This window comes from Sus scrofa, chromosome 3 (assembly GCF_000003025.6).
Source record: "Sus scrofa isolate TJ Tabasco breed Duroc chromosome 3, Sscrofa11.1, whole genome shotgun sequence".
NCBI lineage: Eukaryota > Metazoa > Chordata > Mammalia > Artiodactyla > Suidae > Sus > Sus scrofa.
The window spans coordinates 81,532,216-81,546,610 of record NC_010445.4 but is presented as its reverse complement, the minus strand read 5'-3'; positions in this window follow the sequence as shown (position 1 = coordinate 81,546,610).

Here is a 14,395-nt window from a genome sequence, read left to right as displayed (position 1 = left end):
GGACTCAAGTTTGATCCCTGGCCTTGCTCAGTGGGTTAAGGATCTAGCATTGTCATGAGCTGTAGTGTAGGTCGAAGACATGACTCAGATCCTTTGTCAATGTGGTTGTGGTTGTGGCAGCTGCAGCTCTGATTTGACCCCTAGTCTGGGAACCTCCATATGCCACAGGTGCAGCCCTAAAAACTGAAGAAAACCAAAGACAATGGGGAAAAATCTTAACAAAACAAACAAACAAGAAAACAAACCTTACCTATAGATGCACAGGATAAAGATTTAAAGAGTTATAGCAGACTTCTCATCAGAAGTCATGTAAGCAAGAAAAGAATGACATGACATATTTAAAGTGTTGGAAACAAAAATACCAAACTTGAATTTGTTTCTTTTTTCTTTTTTTTTTTTTTTTTTTGTATTTTTAGGGCCTCACCTGAAGCATATGGAGGTTCCTAGGTTCCTAGGCTAGGGGTCTAATCAGAGCTACAGCTGCTGGCCTATGCCACAGCTACAGTAACACCAGATCTAAGCCACATCTGCAACATATGTCCTAGCTCATGGCAACACCAGATCCTTAACCCACTGAGCAAGGCCAGGGATTGAACCCGAATCTTCATGGATACTAGTCAAATTCGTTTCTGCTGAGCCATGCTGGAAACTCCCAAACTTGAATTTTATGTCCAACAAAATTTTCTTTCAAAAGTGAAGAAATAAAGTCTCTCAGATGAACAAAAATTGAAAGAATTCATTGCCTAACCTTCCCTGTAAGAAATGTTAAATTCTTCAGGGAGAAGAAAAATTATATCAGTCAGAAACTCAGATATATATAATGAAAGAAGAAGAAAGAATAAATGAAAGTAATACCTTTTTACTTTTCTCATTAATTGACATGAAATATACCATTTGTTTGAACTAATAATAGTAGTAATATATTAAATAATTAAGCATATAGATAAATGAAATGAATGACAGGAATGTCAAAATGGATAGGAGGGAAGAACTGAGGATACTCTGTTAATGGTATGTATTCTATACACAAAGTGGTATAATGATACTCAATGTAAACATATTAATTGTAAGTGTGCATTTCAAACTCTAGGAAAAAAACATTTTAAAAAGTATAATTGATATTCTGAGAGAGGAAATAAAATGAGTCATATAAAACATGCAATCAAAACCAGCAAAGGCTGAAGAAGAGGGAGAAAAAAGAAGTAATAAACAAATGGAAGAAATAGAAGTCAATTCCACCTGTACCAATAAGTATTTTAAATGTGAATATCAGTCTAAATAAGCAATTGAAAAACAAGATTGTCATATTAGATTTTAAAATAACACAAAACTCTAGCTTGTCTATAACAAAACTCACTTTTAATACAAAAATTCAAGCAGATTAAAAGTAAAAGGATAAAGAAATATCTATTATGATAACACTAATGTAAAACAAAGTTGGAGTAACTGTATTAATTTCATACATATCAGACCTCAAAATAAGGGAAATTATCAGGGATTAAGATAATATTACATAGTGATAATGAAGTTAATTCTCCAAGAAGATATACAATCCTTAATATCTATGTACTTAAAAACAGTGTCTAAATACTTGAGGCAAAAATTGATAGAATCATAATAGACAAATCCACTATGATGGTTGAAGACTTCAACACCCCTTTTTAACTTGATAGATCAAGCAATCATAAAATAAGTAAAGATATAGTTGACCTAAACAGCACTATAATCCACTTGATTTAGTTGACATTTATAGAATACTTGACCCCTATACATCAGAAGACATATTCTTCTCAAGCTCATTTGGAACTTTCACCAAGACAGAGCACTTTTGGACCATAAAACATACCTTAACAAATTTAAAGGAATGGAAATTATGTAAAATATATTCGCAGACTATAACAGAATTGAAGAAAGATCAAAGAAGAAACACAGGCAGAAATCCACAAATACTGAGAGAGTTTAAAACAACTCACTTCTAAATAACACATGGGTCAAAGAGAAAGTCTCAAGATAAACTGAAACATATTTTGATCGAAATGAAAATACAACTTATCAAAATTTATGGGTTGCAACCAAAGCAGTGCTTAGAGGCAAATTTATGACAGAGAATGTACATATTAGAAAAGAAGAAACATCTGAAATCAATAATCTAAGCGTCCACCTTAGGAAACTAGAGGATGAAGAGCAATTTAAACAGGGAGAAGAAAATAAATTTTTAAAAATTAGAACAGAAATCAATGAACTTGAAAACAGTTAGACAATAGAGAAAATCAAAGAAACAAAAAGCTGTTTCTTTGAAAAGATTAATAAAATTAATACACATCTAGCCAACTTAACTAAGAAAAAAGGGGAGAAGACACAAATTACCAATGACAGAAATGAAAGACAGGTTATCACTACTAATTCCATCAGCATTAAAAGGTTAACAAAGGAAAATTATGAACAACCCTATGCCAGCAAATTTGATAACTTATATAGAACAATTCTTTGAAAAACCCACGCAAGGAGAAATAGATAATATAAATATCCCTATAATTACTAAAGAAATAGTTAATAAATCTGCCAAAAAAGAAAGAAGAATGCCCTAATGGGCATTCTTTCAAACATTTAAAGAAGAAATTATACCATCTCTTCACAATTTTTTCAGAAAATAAGAGACAGAGGAAAGCCAACATTACCCTAATATCAGAGTTGGATAAAGATATTACAGGAAAGGGAAACTATAAGTCAATATCCCTCATGAACCTAGATGCAAAAATCTCCAACAAAACATCACAAAATCAAATATAGGCCATAGTTAACAAGTCAAAAATAACAAATACTGGAGAGGATGTGGAGAAAAGGGTACCCTCACACACTGTTGGTGGGAATGTAAATTGGTACAATCTCTATGGAAAACAGCATGGAGGTACCTCAGAAAGCTAAAAATAGAACTACCATATGACTCAGAAATCCCACTCTTGGGCATATATCTGGACAAAACTTTCATTGAAAAAGATACATGCACCTATATGTTCACTACAGCACTATTCACAATAGCCAAGACATGGAAACAACCTAAATGTCTATTGACAGATCAATGGATTAAGAAGATGTGGTATATATACACAATGGAATACTATTCAGCCATGAAAAAAGAACAAAATAATGTCATTTGAAGCAACATGGATGGAACCAGAGACTCTCATACTAAACGAAGTTAGAAAGAGAAAGCTAAATACCATGTGATATCACTTATATCTGGAGTCAAATATACGGCACAAGTGAACTTTTCCACAGAAAAGAAACTCAGGGACTTGGAGAACAGACTTGTGGTTGCCAAGGCAGAGGAGGAGGGAGTGGGATGGACTGGGGGTCTGGGGTTACCAGATGCAAACTATTGCATTTGGAGTGAATAAGCAATGAAATCCTGCTGTATAGCATAGGGAACTATATCTAGTCACTTGTGATGGGACATGATGGAGGATAATGTGAGAAAAAGAAGATATATATATATAAAAAATACATATAAAATACATATAAAATACACATATATATAATACATATAAAATACATATACATATACATAAATACATATATGACTAGGTCACTTTGCGGTAGAAATTGACACAACACTGTAAATCAACAAATGGAAAAATAAAAATCACATAAACTTAAAAAATGAAATGCAATAGTACATAAAAATAAATTATATAAATTTTAAAATTTAATGTAATTTTTTAAACCCATGACCAAGTAGGATTTATTCCAGGAAACAAGGCTGGTTCAGCATTCGATAATCAATTAATGTAATCCTCCACATCAACAGGGTAAAGAACATACAGTTTTATTAATAAATGCAGAAAAGGCATTTGACAAAATTTAGCATGCATTCATAATAAAAGCTCTTAGCAAACTAGGAATAAAAAGGAACTTCCTTAACTTAGTAAAGAACATCTACAAAATAAACTATAGCTAACAGCATATTTAATGATGAGAAAGTAGATGCTTTCTTACTAAGGTTACAAACAAGCAAAGATGTCTACTTCCACCGTTCTATTCAACATCATACTGGAAGTTCTAGCTAGTGCAATAGGACAAGGGAAGGGGAAAAAAGGTATACAGATTTAAAAGGAAGAAATTACATTATCTTTGTTCACAAATGACTTGTTGCTAGAGTAGAAAATCCCAAATAAATTACAAAAAAACTGCTCTAATATATGATTATAGCAAGACTGCCACACAAGCAACACAAGTTAAATATTAAAAACTCAATTAGGAGTTCCTGTCGTGGTGTAGTGGTTAATGAATCTGACTAGGAACCATGAGGTTGAGGGTTCGGTCCCTGCCCTTGCTCAGCGGGTTAAGATCCGGTGTTGCCGTGAGCTGTGGTGTAGGTTGCAGACGCGGCTCGGATCCCGCGTTGCTGTGGCTCTGGCATAGGCCGGTGGCTACAGCTCTGATTCAACCCCTAGCCTGGGAACCTCCATATGCCGCAGGAGCGGCCCAAGAAATAGCAAAAAAAAAAAAAAAAAAAAAAAAAAAAAAGACAGTCCCAATCAAAACCCTAGGCAGCTATTTTGTAGATACTAACAAAATGAATCTGAAGTTTATATGGGAAAGCAAAAGACCTAGAGGAACCTAACCAATAGAGAAGAATAACAAAAAACTAGAGGATTCAGTATAGACTTACAATAATCAAGACAGTGTGGTTTCGGCAAAAGAATATATACATAGACCAATAGAACACAATAGACAGCCCAGAACTGACCCAAACAGATCTAGCTGACTGACTTTTGAGAAAGGAACAAGGATAATTCAATCGAGAAAGTATATCAACTAATAGCCCCAGAATAATTGGACATTCTTATATAAAATAAATAAATAAATCCAGACATAGACTTAATACCTTTCACAAAAATTAACTCCAAATGGATAACAGACCTAAACATAAAGCTCAAAAGCATAACACTTTCAGAAGAAAACACAGGAGAAAGTCTAGGTGATCTCAGGTTTGCCAAAGACTTTTTACATAGAATACCAAAAGCACACTCCATGAAAGAAAAGTTGGACTTTATAAAAATTTTAAATTCCTGCTTTGTGAAAGATATTATTAAGGGAATCAATACACAAGTCTAGGAGAAAATATCTGCAAAATACTTACCTGATAAAGGACTGATATCCAAAATGTACAAAAACTCTTAAAACTCAACAATAAGAAAATACACAACTTAAAAATGAGCCAAAGCTGAAAGACTTAAATATAAAAGACACCTTCAAACTCCTAGAAGAGAACACAGGCAAAACACTCTCTGACATCAATATCATGAGTATTTTCTCAGGTCAGTCTCCCAAAGCAATAGAAATAAGAGCAAAAATAAACCAATGGGACCTAATCAAACTGAAAAGCTTTTGCACAGCAAAGGAAACCAAAAAGAAAACAAAAAGACAACTTACAGAATGGGAGAAAATAGTTTCAAATGATGCAAAGGACAAGGGCTTAATCTCTAGAATATATAAGCAACTTATACAACTCAACAGCAAAAAAAGCCAATCAACCAGTGGAAAAATGGGCAAAGGAAGATATACAGATGGCCAACAAGCATATGAAAAAATGCTCAACATCGCTGATTATAAGAGAAATGCAAATCAAAACTACCATGAGATACCACCTCACACCAGTCAGAATGGCCATCATTAATAAGTCCACATATAACAAATGCTGGAGAGCGGTGTGGAGAAAAGGGAACCCTCCTGAACTGTTGGTGTCAGTGTAAGTTGATATAACTGGTACGGAAAACAGTATGGAGGTACCTTATAAATCTATACATAGAACTACCGTATGACCCCACAATCCCACTCTTGGGCATATATCCAGACAAAACTCTACTTGAAAGAGACACATGCACCCACATGTTCATTGCAGCACTATTCACAATAGCCAAGACATGGAAACAACCCAAATGTCCATCAACAGATGACTGGATTAGGAAGATGTGGTGGTATATATACACAATGGAATACTACTCAGCCATAAAAAAGAATGACATAATGCCATTTGCAGCAACATGGATGGAACTAGAGAATCTCATACTGAGTGAAATGAGCCAGAAAGACAAAGACAAATACCATATGATATCACTTGTAACTGGAATCTAATATCCAGCACAAATGAACATCTCCTCAGAAAAGAAAATCATGGACTTGGAGAATAGACTTGAGGCTGCCCAATGGGAGAGGGAGGGAGTGGGAGGGATCAGGAGCTTGGGGTTATCAGACACAACTTGGAATGGATTTACATGGAGATCCTGCTGAGTAGCATCGAGAACTATGTCTAGATACTTATATTGCAACAGAACAAAGGGTGGGAAAAAAAAATGTATACATGTAAGAGTAACTTGGTCCCCATGCTGTACAGCAGGAAAAAAAATAAAATATATAAAATAAAATAAAATATTAAAAAATGAGAAAAAAAAATAAAAATGAGCCAAAGATCTGGACACCTCATCAAGGAAGAAATGCAGATGACAAATACGCATATGAAAAGATGCTCAACATCATATGTCAGTAGGGAATTACATATTAAAACAACAGTAAGATACTACTAAATACCTATTAGGATGACTAAAATAAAATAAAAAAAAAAGACCTGACAATACCAGTGGTGGCAAAGATATAGAGCAACAGGAACTATCATTCATTTTAATGTGAATGCAAAAACTTACAGCCACTTCAGAAGACTGGCAGTTTCTTACAAATCTAAACAAAGTCTTACAATACAATTCAGCAACGATGTCCTAGATATTTTCCAAACTGATTTGAAAACTTAAGTCCATGGATAAACAATAAGGTCCTACTGAAGAGCACATGGAACTATATCCAATCTCCTGAGATAGACCATAATGGAAAATAATATAAAAAAGAGGGTCTATATATGTATGACTGAGTCACTTTGCTATATGGCAGAAATTGGCAGAACACTGTAAATCAACTACACTTTAATAAAGAATAAAAAATTTAAGCCCATACCGAAACCTGTACTCAAATGTGTATAACAGCTTTATTCACAATCCTCCTAAACTGGAAACAACCAAGATGTCCTCATTAGGTGGATGAATAAATTGTGGTACGCCCATACGATGGAATATTATACAGCAATGAAAAGAAATGAGCATCAAGCCACGAAAAGCCATGAATGAACCTTGGATGAATACTGCTAAGTGTTGAAAAGCAATCCTAAAAGGCTACATACTGTACAATTCCAGTTATATAACATTCCCCCCTTCAAACAGGTAGAGCATAGTTCCCCATCCCTTAAGTACAGGCTTTACATAGTGACTTCCTATCAAGGAGGACAATCTGGAAAGGGGTGGGGAGTAACTTTACAGTGGAGAAACCAGACAAATATTACTTAAAACAGGTGATCAAGGCCAATATCAACAGTGATAAATCATGTTGATGGTATGTACCCTTGATATGATGTGATATGATAAAAATCTCAGTTTTCCTCTGTGGTATTTTTTCCAGAAACCTATAATAACCCCAATCTAATTATGATAAAAACATCAGATAAATTCTTATTGGAGGCATTCTCCAACACACTTGACCAAAGGTGTCCAGGTCATTCAAAACAAGAAAAGTCTGAGAGCCTGTCACAAATAAGAGGAACCCAAAAACACATGACAACTAATTGTAGAGTGGTGTCCTGGGTGAGATGCTAGAACCAGAAAAGGACACAATGTTAAGAGTAAGAAAGTATGAATAAAGTATATACTTTAGTTAATAATATAATATTATTAACATAATAATATATCAATACTGGCTCAATTATTACAACAAATATACCATACAGTACAAGATGTTAGTAACAGGGTAAATTAGATGTGATATATACGAGAACTGCCTTGTCAATTATCTGAAAACCCAAAATTCTTCTAAAAAAATAAAGTCAATTTTTAAAAAAATAATTAAGCTTTACATAGAATCGTATACTTTTCTGTATATGTAATTCTTCACATAGACTTATTAAAAACTTTTAAAAATTAAATAAAGTGCATGACCTGGAATAATTTATAAATTTTGCCCTAATAGGGTCCAGGTTTTAAGAAATTCAAGTGTATTCTTATGCCTGTTTACCACTAAGATGATAATTAAAATATCCCTTTTATGTATATCTTTATTAATTTTATATTACATCAATATAACAATATTTATTACATATTTCACCCTACAATCCATTAAATTTACAAATTTAATGGATAAAATTAGACAATGGAAAAAATAAATGCTAAGGCAATAATAGGCTGCAAAGCAGTATCCTAAAATACACAGATACAATCAATGAGAAAGACTGTGAGCTTGCCTGGTCCGACATGATCTTTCTTACTTCTGTTTTTGGTTAAGAATTTCATGCTACATTTTCTCATTTATTGCTTCAGCATTCTCTCCCATATAGATCCAAAATATTTTATGTCTTAAAATTGGTTCCCCCCTCCCAAGTTCTTCTCCCTTTATCTTTGACCCACTAATCCCAAAGGAGGAATTCTGTACCACACAGGAATCTCATTTCCCTATATTGGTAAGACAAAGGTTTACCAACATCGTCATCTGCTTTTGATGCCCTTGGCCAGTTGGCCCCTAAGAAGGTAGATCTGCCTTTCTTTTCCTCCCTCTCTTCCCCTCACACCCATCAGTCAACAGATGCCCCGTGGAAGCCAGCAGGAAGATGTTTTCTGGCTACTGCTCCTCTGAAGAAAAAGGAAGTAGGCTGTCTATAGCCTGAAGTAGGCTTGGCTTTAAATCCTGAAATCCTACCCTGCCTCCTTCCTACAACAGACTCCAACCTTAGCCTGCTGTGACCCAAGTTTTGATAGAACTCAGAAAAGTATAAAGGCCAAGGAGCAGTGAACACAGCTGAGAAACGTTTGTGACAGTGGAGGAGCTAAAATGCTGCAGTAGGCCCTTACTCAATATTTGTTGAATGGATACATTTACAAATTTAAAAGACATTGCTTAGAAGCCATTGTAATGTTTCACTGATGTATAATGTGCATAAATCCCTAGAACAATAGCATTTTCAAGCTGCAGAAAGGGCTTAAAGAGAAATCTTGTCGTCTAACCCTTGTGTTTTGAAAAATGAGGAAACTGGTTCAAAGAGGTCAATTAACTTGCCTAGGGTCACTCAACTGACTGATCCTTAAACCAGAACTCTTTTTATCATTATCGGCTTCCTACATAAATATACCATGTAATAGTACACACTTGTTGGTGTGTAGCCTAGCTAATCCCTAGGTTCCACATCTCCCAAAAAATTGTTTATAACTCTCTCTCCCTCTTTCTCTCTCTCTCTCTTTCCCTCCCTCCCTCCCTTCCTTTCTGCCTTTTGCACTTTGTGAGAATATATGTGTGCTTTTTCTCTTACTCCCCACTTATCCTCAATTAATGCAATTTCACTGCAGATTTAAAGCGTTAAATCTCGCTGACCATTACACCCTGGCCCCAGGAAGAGGGCATCATAAATCTCCCTATGCTTAACAAGGACATCCATGTGTCTTTCAAATCAAATAAGCAAACTTAGGAGTTCCTGTTGTGGCGCAGTGGAAACAAATCTAACTCATATCCATGAGGACACAGGTTCAGTCCCTTGCCTCATTCAGCGGGTTAAGGATCTGGCAGTGCAGGTGGCAGATACAGCTCAGATCTGATGTTGTGGCTGTGGTGTAGGGAGGTGGCTACAGCTCTGATTCGACCCCTAGCCTGGGAACTTCCATATGCTGCAGGTGCGACCTTAAAAAGAATATTAAAAAAAAAAAAAGAAAACTATTTTTTTAAATCATAAACTCTTTTGTATCAGTGCTTCACTGGCAATACAGCTAATTCAATTAACCATCACTTTAATCAATATGAAGAAATTCAACCCTGATGTTAACTGACACATCTGAATTTGAGACATAGTGCATTCCCAAAATAAGTGCATTGTTGTTGTCTCAAACATGAATTTTGTGGTTATTACTAATGCAGTCCTCATCCAAGCATTTATTCTTGGTCATGTCTCACACTCCAGAATACATATGTGAACTGTCTCATCTGCCCTCTAGATGAAAACAAAAACCTCAGGGAAGCATCCCTTATACTTTGGTATGTTTAGCAGATCCATGACAGGATATACCACCAGTCCAATCTGAACCCAACATACAATTACGTACTCAGTATAAGTTCTTGGTCCTGCTGCACATGAGTAGAAAGTTTTAAATGGTTCCAAAATTCTGTCATGACAAAAATCCTCTCTTTACTAACTTTTTCTAATAAAATAACCCCCTGCTTTAGCTTTTCAAAAGTTACTCTTTAAATTGGAAGTCAAGGCCTCTCATTGTCAGTCAGGAACCTCCTAGCTGTAATTAGCTTATAAACACTGGTTCACAGCACACCTGAGTTTGATAGGAATGAAGACTTCATAGCCTAGAATAGAAAACATACCAGAGTAGCTCCTGGCTAGCCAGAGACCAATTAAGGGTCCTATAGAAACCCAGTCAGCACTCCAGATAATCAGTGTATAAGTCTTCAGATAAAACATGCAGTATGAAGACAGATGATTGCTTGGTTAATAGTCAATGATCAATTAAGACTAGCTAGAATTAATTGAGAGATATTTTTCCTGGCTCCAAAGAGTTTCTCATCACTGGAAGTAGTTTATACTGAGACAGTGGATAGTCATGTTGAGGCAAACTGAGGAAGAGAGTGGTCTAGTGCAGCTAACGACCCGTTAGTGATCCATGATATTAACATGAGGGTCAGGGTCAATATTGTTTAATGGAATAGAAAAGAAAATTGTAAAGTGCATTACATAAAGAAAGGATAAATATTTTTTGAGAGACTTTTCAGTTGTCTGTATAAATACATGCCTAAGTGTAACATGGGGATTGTGGTTAGAAGAGTAAATCACTGGTTTAGAAGACATTCAGAAACCATGTTTCTATTTATTCATCTTGTCTCTTGACTTGATTGTACTATTTTAATTTTTATTTTTATTTTTATTTTGTCTTTTGTCTTTTGAGGGCTGCTCTCGCGGCATATGGAGGCTCCCAGGCTAGGGGTCTAATTGGAGCTGTTGCTACTGGCCTAGGCCAGAGCCATAGCAATGCTAGATCTGAGCTGCATCTGCAACCTACACCACAGCTCATGGCAACACTGGATCCTTAACCTACTGAGCAGGGCCAGGGGGCAAACCCACAACCTCATGGTTCCTAGTCAGATTTTCGCTGTGCCACAACGGGAAATCCTCTACTTGATTTTATACCGCCTGGTCCATGGTAGGTGCTCAATAACTGTTATGCATCACATCAAGTAGAAATAGCAGTATCTTGGGATCTCAACAACTCTACAGGGTAGGTGTTCTAATGTTGATTTTATAGAAGATCAATTACCTGCCTATGTTAAATGACTTGTTCGAGGCCTCACAGCTGATGTATTTGTGTGCCCAATATCTGAGCCCAGTCAGAGCAAAGCACTGGTCAGAAGACTGGTGACAAAGAGCAAATCTTAAAAGAAGAAATTCATTAAAAATGTTTAGCTATTAAAAGTCAATTCATGAGGCTCTGCTACAACTGCCAATGATTTCAATTTGTAAATTCTCATTGTTAAAATAAACCAAACTCTGGAGTTCCTGCTGTGGCACATGGGATGGGTGATATCTCTGGAGTGTTGGGATGCAGGTTGGATCCCTACCCAGGCACAGTGGGTTAAGGATCCAGCATTGCTGCACTACTGCATAGGTCACAACTGTGGCTGGGATCTGAACCCTGGCCCAGGAACTCCATGTGCTGGGGGCAGCCAAATAAAATAAAATAACCAAACTCTGCATTGCATAATCTAAAGTTGCAGTGCCCAAATACTGGCCCATACATTGGCTACATCACAATCACTCTAGAAAACTACAGAGCTTTAGAAAACTACAGATTCTCAAGCTTCACTCCCAGACAATCTGATTGAAGAGGCATATTAAAAAGCCCCAGTGTTCATACGCAGACGGGTTTAGGAACCATAGACCTACTTACATTCCTCCATTGAAGATCTAACAGAATTTTTAACTCGAAGAAATGCTGGACACCATCTAGCCATTGGGTGGCAACAGGTATCATCTGCAGTGCCAACTGCAAACCATAAGTAATGCTCCTTAGAGGAACAGTAGAGACAGATTCCAAACAGCATTTAGCCTTGATCAGATAGAGCCCCAAGATTAATTAATAATGTCTGATATGAATGCAGAGCTGTAGAGAACACTGCTATAATCCAGCCCTTTCATTTTCCAGTTTTTATGTCCCCAAACACATTTTAGTGACATGGGGCTGAGATCCAGGCTTCCTCAATCCTAGCCTGATTCTTATTTAAAACAATTTCCATTGCCCACAATAAGGCTTGTCAGAAATAATAAGGCTGGTTTCTCAAGTGCAAACTAGCTGGTATATGGCAGAAAAAGCCAACATTTACTTAACTTGAAAGATTAAGGCAAATCTGTCCTAATTGTTCCTACTGTTAATGCCTTAGCTAAGTTACTTTTAGGCAGGTAGAATATTTTATTCCATTATTAGCTATAAAATTTTAAATACTGAGATCCCTTGAGAATTAATCAAGAAAAATCATGTGTTTAAAAAAAAGCCTAGCATAGTTTCTGACTTGGGTTTAAATTCATACTAAGGAATATATGACTAATACAAGATCTTTTCTTGAAAGTATGAAGAAAATATAGAGCAAAATACATATGCTGGATGCCTGAAGGAAAGAGGAAACATCACTGAGAAAGGGAACATGTTCAAGAAAGGATGCCTAAGGTACCGAGGCAACTGGTCCACTTCACAATTGTGTCTAGAACGGCCTGGTCAGAAAACATACTCCCAGCTCCTGCAGCTGGGGCCTTAGGCAAGTTACTTAGCATTGATTTCCCCATCAGTAAAATATGGTAATAAATCCTACCTCTCATGGTTGTTTTGAGAATTAACTGAGAAAAATCATATGTTCCATAAAGGGCTCAGGACATTTCCTGGCATATCTAGTTCCTCAGTGAATGTTTATTAAACCGTGTGTTGGATTTGAGCAAAGAAGTTCCCAGGTACTTATTCCATGAACATCAAAATGAAGGTCTATTCAAGTCAAACTGAGACCCATGGGTCATCCAAGACTAAAGGCAGTTGTCACTGGAGGGTAACATTCACTGTGTCACAAACTCAGGAGGTCTGGAATAGTCACTGAATCAAAGAATTCTGAGATGGAAAGGTCCTTTCTTTCCATCTCTGCCCATCTGCTATGGTCCAGCTCAGTCTTTAACAGACAAGGAAGCTCCAAACCACAGGAGACTCTCAGGAAGGTAGCCCTGCATCCCCAGCCTCTTGAAGCAGTGTCTGGGTGGCACCCCAGGAAAACAGGTACTTCTAGCCCTGGGAAGCTCCTTTTGTAGATTTATAGGAAACAAGGCTTTATAGGCAACTAAACATTTTGACTTCTTCCCTTCTCCAGTGTGTCTGCTGAATATTTCCAATAGGTACTTTTGAACAACACCTATTCTGAGGTGATATGGGTAAATTGCAAAACATTAATTTACTATTAACATAATTACAGGGTTTTTTCTGCTCTCTAGAATTTGTTTAGTGCTTGGGGCCAAATCCCTTTCACTCTCACAATACCTCCTTTGTTTTAAAAAGGAGATGCTACAGTGTCTGGCTGGTGGGGGGAAAGTGCCCTTTGAAATTTCCTGTTATCATAGTCATAAGCTGCCTCTAATCAGAGGCAGCACGATAAATAGACACAAGGCTTCTTTAAAATACCTACAGTCTGCTAAGAATTAAAGGTCTTCCTTTGCGTCTCTCCCTAAAATATATTTTTAAACAGTTGCTCAGTCCTAAGCTTTCCCTAATAAGGTTCTATTTAAATAAATTTGGAAATATTTTCCTTCTTTTAAAGAAAGCCACTTAATTTGGAAATGTCAGATAAAAATACATGTACATTATAAGGCTATCACCTATTTTCAGCTATGTTTTTCCAGGCTCTCTCTTTCCTTCCTTCCTTCCTTTCTTCTCTTTCTTTCTTTCTTTCTTTCTTTCTTTCTTTCTTTCTTTCTCTCTCTCTCTCTCTCTCTCTCTCTCTCTCTCTCTCTCTCTCTCTTTCTTTCTTTCTTTCTTTCCTTCTTTCTTTCTCTTTTTTTCTACCTCTGTTTTCTGTTCCCAGCAGCTTCTGGGAGCTTCCTCACCCAAGAGGACAGGGCTATCAGATCACAAACAATTTCATCTGTTTTCCTGGCAATGGCCATTATACGAACAAAACTGGCCCCCATTGCCTGATATAGCCCTTCTGAATCACCCCAGCTCCCCAAACCCCAGCCTAGGCCATGTGACTGAAATGAAACAACTTGCCCTTAACTTTGAAA